The sequence below is a fragment of the Gymnoscopelus microlampas genome, assembly GCF_963454915.1.
Source record: "Gymnoscopelus microlampas genome assembly, chromosome: 3".
NCBI classification, from domain to species: Eukaryota; Metazoa; Chordata; class Actinopteri; order Myctophiformes; family Myctophidae; genus Gymnoscopelus; species Gymnoscopelus microlampas.
In genome coordinates, this window is record NC_139940.1 from 24,558,032 (window position 1) to 24,566,558 (window position 8,527).

Consider the following 8,527-nt stretch of genomic DNA (forward strand, 5'->3'; position numbering starts at 1 on the left):
AGCCCTGTGCAGATGGTCCCATTACCCCAGCCACAGCTGTACAGCCGTAAAACTGTGCCACGCCCCAGCGAGAAAGAGGTTGATATACATTCAAATGAGGGCATAACCTAGCTGCTGTGCTTCAGCGGTGTGGGAAGTGGAGGAGTCTCGACAAAGGTGTGGGTAGGAATAACAGAGGCGGGGCGTTGGAAGAGGAGGTGATATGATGAGGAACAAGAACCGGCAGAACTTCAGATCAAAGGGTGCGAGGAGGAGAGCGAGTGACAGGGACAGCAAGATGGTAGAGAGAGAATGGGAATCGTAAGCAAGACAGAGAGCCAGAGAGGATCGGACTCACGGCAAGTGGGAGAAGGGTATAGTGCGAGAGCGAGAGAGGGAGGGGGAGATGTGTGAGAAGTCAGGGTGTAGTGTTTCAACTCCTGGATCTCATACATGCTGTTTCAGCTGTGCTGGAGCAATGGCCAGCAGTCCCTGCTCTCACGCCACAGCAACCCCATCAGTATGGTGGCACAGCAACTGGTCTTATTCTGTGCCAGACAGTTTCTGCATTTCTTCCCTCACTCTACAATCTATATCCTGACATTGTTTTGTGTTTTCACTTTATATATTCCTATATTCTGTCTTGTCTCATCCAATGACAATTTGGTCCAACGCTTTGGTCTCAAACAAGATAACCCCAAAACTACTGGCTGGATTGCCATGGAATTTACTGTGCACCTTCATTCTCCCCGGAAGATGAACACTTCTGATTTAAGTGACATCATGACCTTTCCTCTGTGCCACCCTTATGCCGCTAGCACACAAGATATATTGAAAACTACTACTACTGTACCTGGGGTCTTAGGACCAGTACGACTTCTTCTTACGAAGTACAAAGATCTTTTTTCCTAACTTCGTCCTTCTCACTTATTCTTTTTTTCTTCTTGTTCTCTATGCTGCCTGGCAGCAACAACAACATACCGTCTTCAAGTGAAATAATGAACTGAAGAAGGAGAACTGAATCTAGAGTAATGTATATTGAGCTCAGACTTATGAAATGTTTGTTAGACTTTTTGTGGTGATGGGAGAGGGAGCTATAGTTGCCATTCAGACTCCAATCATGGCTGACTGATTCATGGCATGACTAATTGACTGAACTTGTGTTGAGTTGTAAGGTGCCCCAACTGAAGTGTATCTGCTCTGGATATTGTACGTTGTGTAACTGTATTGTTCATTTTCCATAATGCTGAGAATCATGTGTCACCGATGACCCTTGCACAGGGACCACAGATGAAAATGTAATATATTTAGTGCAATATATTTATTGTGCATTGTCAAATAAACATGATAACAAGGGAAACTCCTTCAAATGCTTCACTCAAATGTATCATTCTGTTAATTGGTGTTCATGTGACTGAACTGTATAACATTTTCTTTCTTCTCTCACTGGGTTTTAACATACTTGAGACATTTGAGAGTATAATAGAAGAAAGAAATACAGTCTTGCCCTAAAGATTGCCAAAGCTGAACTAAATGGATTCAAATATAAGTGGATTTTGACACCACAGTCTCAGTCAAGGTCAGACCGGCCATAACAGTTGATGTACTATAACACTGAAGCCACTGTGGCTCACCACTCATCTCCTGTTAGTTAAGGTTAATCCTTCAAATGTGTATGGTTAAGTTGCATTTAACCTACATACTGTAGGTTGTGATGTCTTGATCCCGGCCTACTGGCCCTTGATCCCATCGTATACCAACATGATGTCCATTTGGTTAGCTTTGCAACATGACCCTTTCGATTGGTAAAGAGTATATTAAGAGGACAGGAAATACAACTTAATCTGGATAAAACCCTATGGCAAACTGGCCTGAGAGCCAAGGGAGGAAAATGAAATCACACAACGGTATGGACACCGGTTGTAAAAATGAGGAGTTTTAATATACTGCTACAGATTCCATAATCCCAGATCAAATTAAATGTTACAAGCATTTACTGTTTTCATTTATTTATCTGTTTCTACCTACTAGCTAGAATGAGGTCAGTGTAGATTCCCATTTCAAAGCTGGATATTTCAAGAAAAGGATCAATTTAGTACCCAGAATTTTTTATTTTTTAGCTAAGTCGTTTTTAGTTTTATATAACAGATCTTTACAGAATGATTGTAGTGAGCGGTTAAGGCCTGGTGAGACGCCCGTCCCTATTCAAGTATGACTAATGATGTTCTATAAACAGAACCGAATTACACACCACACCAGCACCATTACACTGGTAATAGAATTATGAGAATAGAATACATTATCTTGACTTATACACGTATAAGGCATTTAGTACTAATACTGTCATCCACAGCAACATACAGTGGTTAAGCAGGCACACACACTGTAGGGCTTTGCAAAAGCAGGACTTTGAGAGGACAAAAAGTCTGTTGATGGATACATTGCCAGGCTGTTGCAGGGTGAGTCTGTGACTTTCTGGGTAATGGCACGGTCTTTCTAGGTCATGCTAGGGCACACTGCCATCCTATACCATCATAATTCCTATGGTTTGCCCAATGAGATATCCAAACATAAGCATTATACTCTGACAGATAAATTGAAGGGTGTGGAAAACTAGAGAGGCCTGGTTATAATTTAGGTTATGGGGACAGTAAACTGTCAGCCTTTGGCAAAATGTGGTTTGGAGTCCAACTGCCCTTTAAAATGTAAACAAGTTGGCACTTGCACTGCATGTTGTCTGAATATATTAAGGTGTTTTTGTTTAATCATAGCAGCAACAAAAGCCGTTTTTTCTCCACCTCACTTTAGTTTACCACCAGATTAAATTCACCTATTAAAATGGACAACTCAACTGAGAGTATGTTAACTGGCACATTTTGTGACTCATTGGTTCAAGTTGATTTGACACTTTATTGACTAAGTAATAGTATTTCAGTTATTCAATGCAATCAAATAAAGAACAGCTGACTTATTACAATATATTGTGCTGTCAAACTGTTATAATGTACAACAAATTAAAATATATCTTTATTTAACAACATTATTATTACCCTCTCTACAGATACATATTATTCTAAAACACACTATTCTTGTTGTTACCACAAAAATAGATAGCCTATTAGATATAAAGAATTATTGGAAATATTGAAAATAGCCAATCTACATGCTCACAACACGTTGCGATGTGACGTGTTGTGAGTTGTGTTATTTTCACTATTAAAAGGGATCTTTAAGTGGTTAATTCATCATGTATTTTTGTACATTTGGGTCCTGCGGAGACGCTAAATTTATATTTCGGGTCTCAGCTGAAAAGGTTTGGGAACCAAGGGTCTAAGTAAATGCACCGACAGAGAAGTCACATTGAGCAAGTCCTCCAATTCTTCATAGTCAGCAAGATAAAAGCATCCATGTCGAAACTTTGTATTTGACGCGTTTATGAAAGAATGGCGCAACATCCAGTTCACCGGTCCTGCCACCAGAGCAGAGGTTAGGTAGTAGGGAAGTCATAATGTAGGTTTCAGTTTCTGACAGTTCCTGGCTGGCTAGGGTTCGGCTAAACTACAGTAGGCTTGCCTAGTCTTGTTCTGATGTGTGACATCATCAATAAATAAATATGTTCCTTTGAAATAGTTGACTAGACATTTTAGTAAGAGGGTGAAATGCCCTGTTAAAATCATCAATTTAGTAAACGTAGCATGCCAAAAACTGGAAGGAATTCCACAGACTGTCTGCTACACTGTCAAATTCAAAGGAATGAGTAAAGTATATTGTCAAAATCTAGAGTGTTGATTTTATTTAATTAAAAGTATTTTTTTACACTACTGTATTTTGCTGTGTAGCATAGCAATCACCATCAAAACCACATAGCTGGTTCAATGCAATTCTGCCTGCTAAGAATTCTAGCTCCTCTTCACTTCAATACCCTCCTTCGCAGTGAACCTTAGGGCTTGGTTAACCTCGCTAGCTCTGTGGACTGGGGCCCATGCAGCTTCTTCCCTCCTTTACTGTGACTATATGCTCATTACCTTAATTGCTGTTTAACCCCTAGATCGGCAGCTGATGATGACTCAATTAAGAGCTCGCTATAGATGAGACAGAGATTAGTTCTGTAAGTAAGGTTTGTTACCCTGTTGCCACAGCTTTTCCAGACCCTAATCCTTCACTATGACATTAGTTCTCAGGTCATGGCCTAGAAGCCTATGCTTTTACCGGGCATAGAGCATCACCGGCTGCCTTTGAATTGAGGCCATTTTGAAATCACAGCGGGTAGAGATTTTGAGGCAAAACTTGCCAGTGCTACTTTCCGTGCTAATCGGCTGATGACATCTGCTCTGTGTAACAGCACCTTTGGCCTGAAGTTCCATTAGTCGAAAAGGAGCGAGTGACATTTCTTTCCCTGCTACAAATTGCTGGGGTAAAGCGAAGGCCCTGCAATGATTGAATCATAGCCATAATAGCAGAAGGCAGGACCCTCCCTGCTGTGCAGTAGAGTTCTTCCTGTTCTCCCCGCTCAGCGTGGGAATAGCAGTGGGCAAAATCTGCCCTGGAATAACATAAAAGAGGCCACAACAGCAACATGACCAGAGCACAAACACAGGTACTTACTAAGTGCTCGGTGAGGCTAAAATGCTTCCTCACTTTGAAAGCTGCATGTCTTGAGGTGTCAGGCTTTTAGTATAACATTAGAAAGGGGGCATGCTCTCCTAACCTGGTTTGTACAGTCATGAATGCTTTTCAATTGTCAAGGAGCAAGTTCACAGGTTGGGCTAGTGCAGGGGTTCCCAAACATTCCCATGCCAAGCATGCACACATAGCCATAGCCTCTGGCTCCAGCCCCCTATTGCGATTTTGTGTGTGTGTGAGTGTGTATATATATTATGTATATATGTATATATGTATATTTGTGTATACATATATGTGTATGCATACATATATATATATATATATATATATATATATATATATATATATATATATATATATATATATATATATATATATATATATATATATATATATATAGAGAGAGAGAGAGAGAGAGAGAGAGAGAGAGAGAGAGAGAGAGAGAGAGAGATGTATAGATATAGATATAGATATATAAAATACACACAGTAAATGATATGTATGTTTTCCAATTTTCCTAGTGAAAATGATTATACTCTACTGAAAAAAATCCAATACAATGAAGATCTGGGTTATGAAATACATCTTTAAATTTTTAAACACAGCAGTGGTCTCCTAGCAGCCAGACAATTTCAACATAGTAGGAACTAGCCCATCTCTCCTCACGAGTTTGTCTTGGTCAAATTTCCATTAAATAACATAAGTAAATGACACCCAGGCATACTATGCCAACAACACACATTGACATCGAATGTCCACACAGAAATATCCACATATAGAGTATATGGATCCTAGATGGGCACACAAGCACAATGATCATAATAATAGTCATGCATTCTACAAAGACTGTGACACTCTGTTGTGTCTGGAGAGAACAATGGCTACTTGATTGTGTTTGCAATTCAGCAGGAAGCTACAGCAGGAGAGAATTATACTTCCTCAAACTGGTGGTAACAAGGGAGCCTCTTTTCCCTCTGTTTTAACCAGAGCCAACGGAGAGTGCTACAAGGCACATGGCTATGGTTCAGCATGGTAAACTCTGTCTTGTTTGGGTGCAGACCATTACCTTGAGGTAAACTAAGCATCGTGCATGAAACTCAGAGTAACTGTATTATCCAAACCAGCATTATGCCAATTATTAACTATATCACAATATATATGTCATGTAATATGGTGTTGTTTGCAATATATCTGGACAGTTGCCCTGACATTAGCCTACACTTGCTCAAAGAGAGTACCATGTGCCTTTGCTTGCAGTCACGCTTCTCAGGCACACAAAAGCCCATTACTTTAGCTGAGCCTATAAGTTATCTGGAGCTTAAGCCCTTCACAGTGAACTAGTCCAGTTACTTTCTATCGTCCAATTTATGGATTGTTTGTGTGCGCGCGTGTGTGGTGTATGTGAGGGATGGCTGATGAGCCTCTGAGTGTGTAAGAGCATATAGGGGTCTCTAATGCCAAGAGAGAAATAAGAGGCAGACGGATTGACAGACAAAGAGACAGACAGGTGTGAGAATGATTGATTCAGTGTAACAAAAGAAAAGAAAGAAAAGAAACCCATTCCACATCTCCATTACTCTCTTCACATACACACACGAGGACAAAGATTTGATGGAGATCAAGGAGAGGATGATGGCGGAAGATTCTAATGATGTTAGAATTGAGGCCACACTTTGGGAGACTCAAGAGAGCCAAGTCTCCCAGGGAGAGGAGAGATAAGATAAGGTGGTAGGTTTGGGGGGTGTAAAGCTCCCATTAGCTTTGACATCTTGACAATGTCAGAGACAGCACCACATTCGTATTCATTTGTCAGCCAAACTCCCCCATCCTGCTCATGTGTCAGAAAACCCAGTGCACTGCTGATATAAGAATGCTGCCTCCATGTCACAAAGTTGGAAAACTGGGAATATTTACTCTGCAGGTCTTTGTCAGAGGCAATTACCATTGTTCATTCTACATGTCAGATGCAAATTTCTAACAACAAATCAGTCATATTTACATGACATGCATTTTTTATCTAAATCACTTATCCAGAAGAACCTACAATTAGCGAGGCAGAGGGAGAGCGTGTTTCAGTGCGTTGTTGACAAACTGTGACAGTAGCCTATACAGCACATGACTGTTCATGACATATGTTGTGGGAATCATCACACCTCTGACCTTTTCAGTTAGGTTTAACAGCTGTCCCTCCCTGTCCTACCTGCAAACACACAAGCTACTTGGTGGCCATGGGAAACTCTGAGGCAGCCATGTCCTTCTGGGGACAGCTCAGAACCAGTAATCTGCTCTACTCTGACAACTCGGACGCTTTCCAGGGCTGCTGAGCACCCTTATCTGGACTGACTCCCTGGAGATCCTGTCTCTGCCATGTGACACCCTGTCGGGAATCACGACTCCACCTGTCCGTGCGCATGCTGAAATGCTCATCTGTTCCCATCGCGTTACACGTGAATGTTAGCCTATAGGCCTGGGCAGGAGAATGTTTTATCTGACCGGTGAGATAGAGATTACTGACGTCGATCTTTCTATGATCCTATGAGCAGCATGAATGTGCTCGGATATGGAAAAGGTGACACAGACCTCCCTTCAGTCAATTTCTAACAAACTGCGTTAACTTGTCAGAAGATTATTCTAGTTATTGATGACCTCATTAGGCCTACTATAGACTTCAATTACAGGCAAAATTAGATCCGGATTTTTAGGGAATCTGAAGTTGGATGACACTTTCTCCCGGGAGAAAGGCAATTGCGCTCGCAGATGAGGGCACAATTGCACCGGCTCATTAAAGTGACATTAAATTATTCCGCACATACGTGTATGACTATGCCTATGCAGATGGTAAACACACTTATTGGAAAACACACTCACCAATCAAACATAATACGTTTTAACCTTGCCAAGTAGGCTACTCTCGGGCACAAGGTGTTCTGCCCTGTCCACTTTTTCCTGTGCAGTAAATACGTCAGTCAACGCGTAAACAAAATTGATAGTGTGATAAAGTTGGCAATAAACTAGGCATGCAATTCCACTAAGATGAAATCCATTTACCGAAATGAAGAGAAATTGCGTCAAAACCTCCGTGACACTTGCCATAAATCGTTTTGACAGCTCCTAATGAACTGTTATGACTGTTGCGCACATGAACAGACGATCCCGCACGATCCCTTCCTCGGACAATAAAACACCAAGTCTACAGGGATGTCTCTTTTTAAACAACATAAAGGAACCCTTCTCTATTAGACTACAGCGTTATAACTTAGCAAACTCCGTGAATCACCGCGTAGCTTTTACCCTTAACACTAAACACACTGCGCGAGACGAAGCCGTATAATTATCAACTCCCTGTGAAACATGTTTAAATAATATACGCGTGGTATTCGGTATTTAGTTGTCAGAAGTATCCAGTTAAATAAAGTATCCAGTTAAAAGGCAACAGTGTAGCAAAGCAGAATTGTGAACATAAGCTTGAAAAGAGTCACTTACCCTAGCACTGTATCCACATCTGTTCTGTTTGATGAGACTGGCGATTCAAAGACTATAGCCTACAATTCTATCTATACAAACTGTATAGGGGGGATGGCGTAGATGACAAATAACCCTCAAGTGAGCTCGGTAGGCTTTCAATTACGAATCTTTTTACTTCATGTAAAAGGCAACTATTTAGTTATGTCAAATGATACACTGTAGATTGTGCCTAATCTATCTTGAGTAGCATTGCTTTATGATTGACATTGGCTGAACCAATAGGCGTGCGCTGTTCACGTCGCTTAACCAATCAAGTCGTCAGCGCTGACTTGGTGGAAGGTGAAGTAGGAAGGACTGATGGCGACATCATGTGTTAGAGAGAGAGTATATGTATCCCTCCGCTTCTCATGGTTTCACAGCAATATCTACAGTAGGCTATATTAAAAATGGGCCATTTCAA

General features: G+C 41.0%; 1 protein-coding gene across 1 annotated transcript in view; it reads right to left on the minus strand.

The window, feature by feature from the left end:
- mef2d (myocyte enhancer factor 2d) overlaps nucleotides 1-8,306 on the minus strand; it is a 75,808-nt gene extending 67,502 nt beyond the window's left edge. Inside the window, exon 1 of the mRNA XM_084053468.1 lies at nucleotides 8,086-8,306. The gene's annotated coding sequence lies outside the window, so the exon portion shown is untranslated. The remainder of the gene's footprint in view (nucleotides 1-8,085) is intronic.
- Between the last annotated feature and the right edge of the window lie 221 nt (nucleotides 8,307-8,527).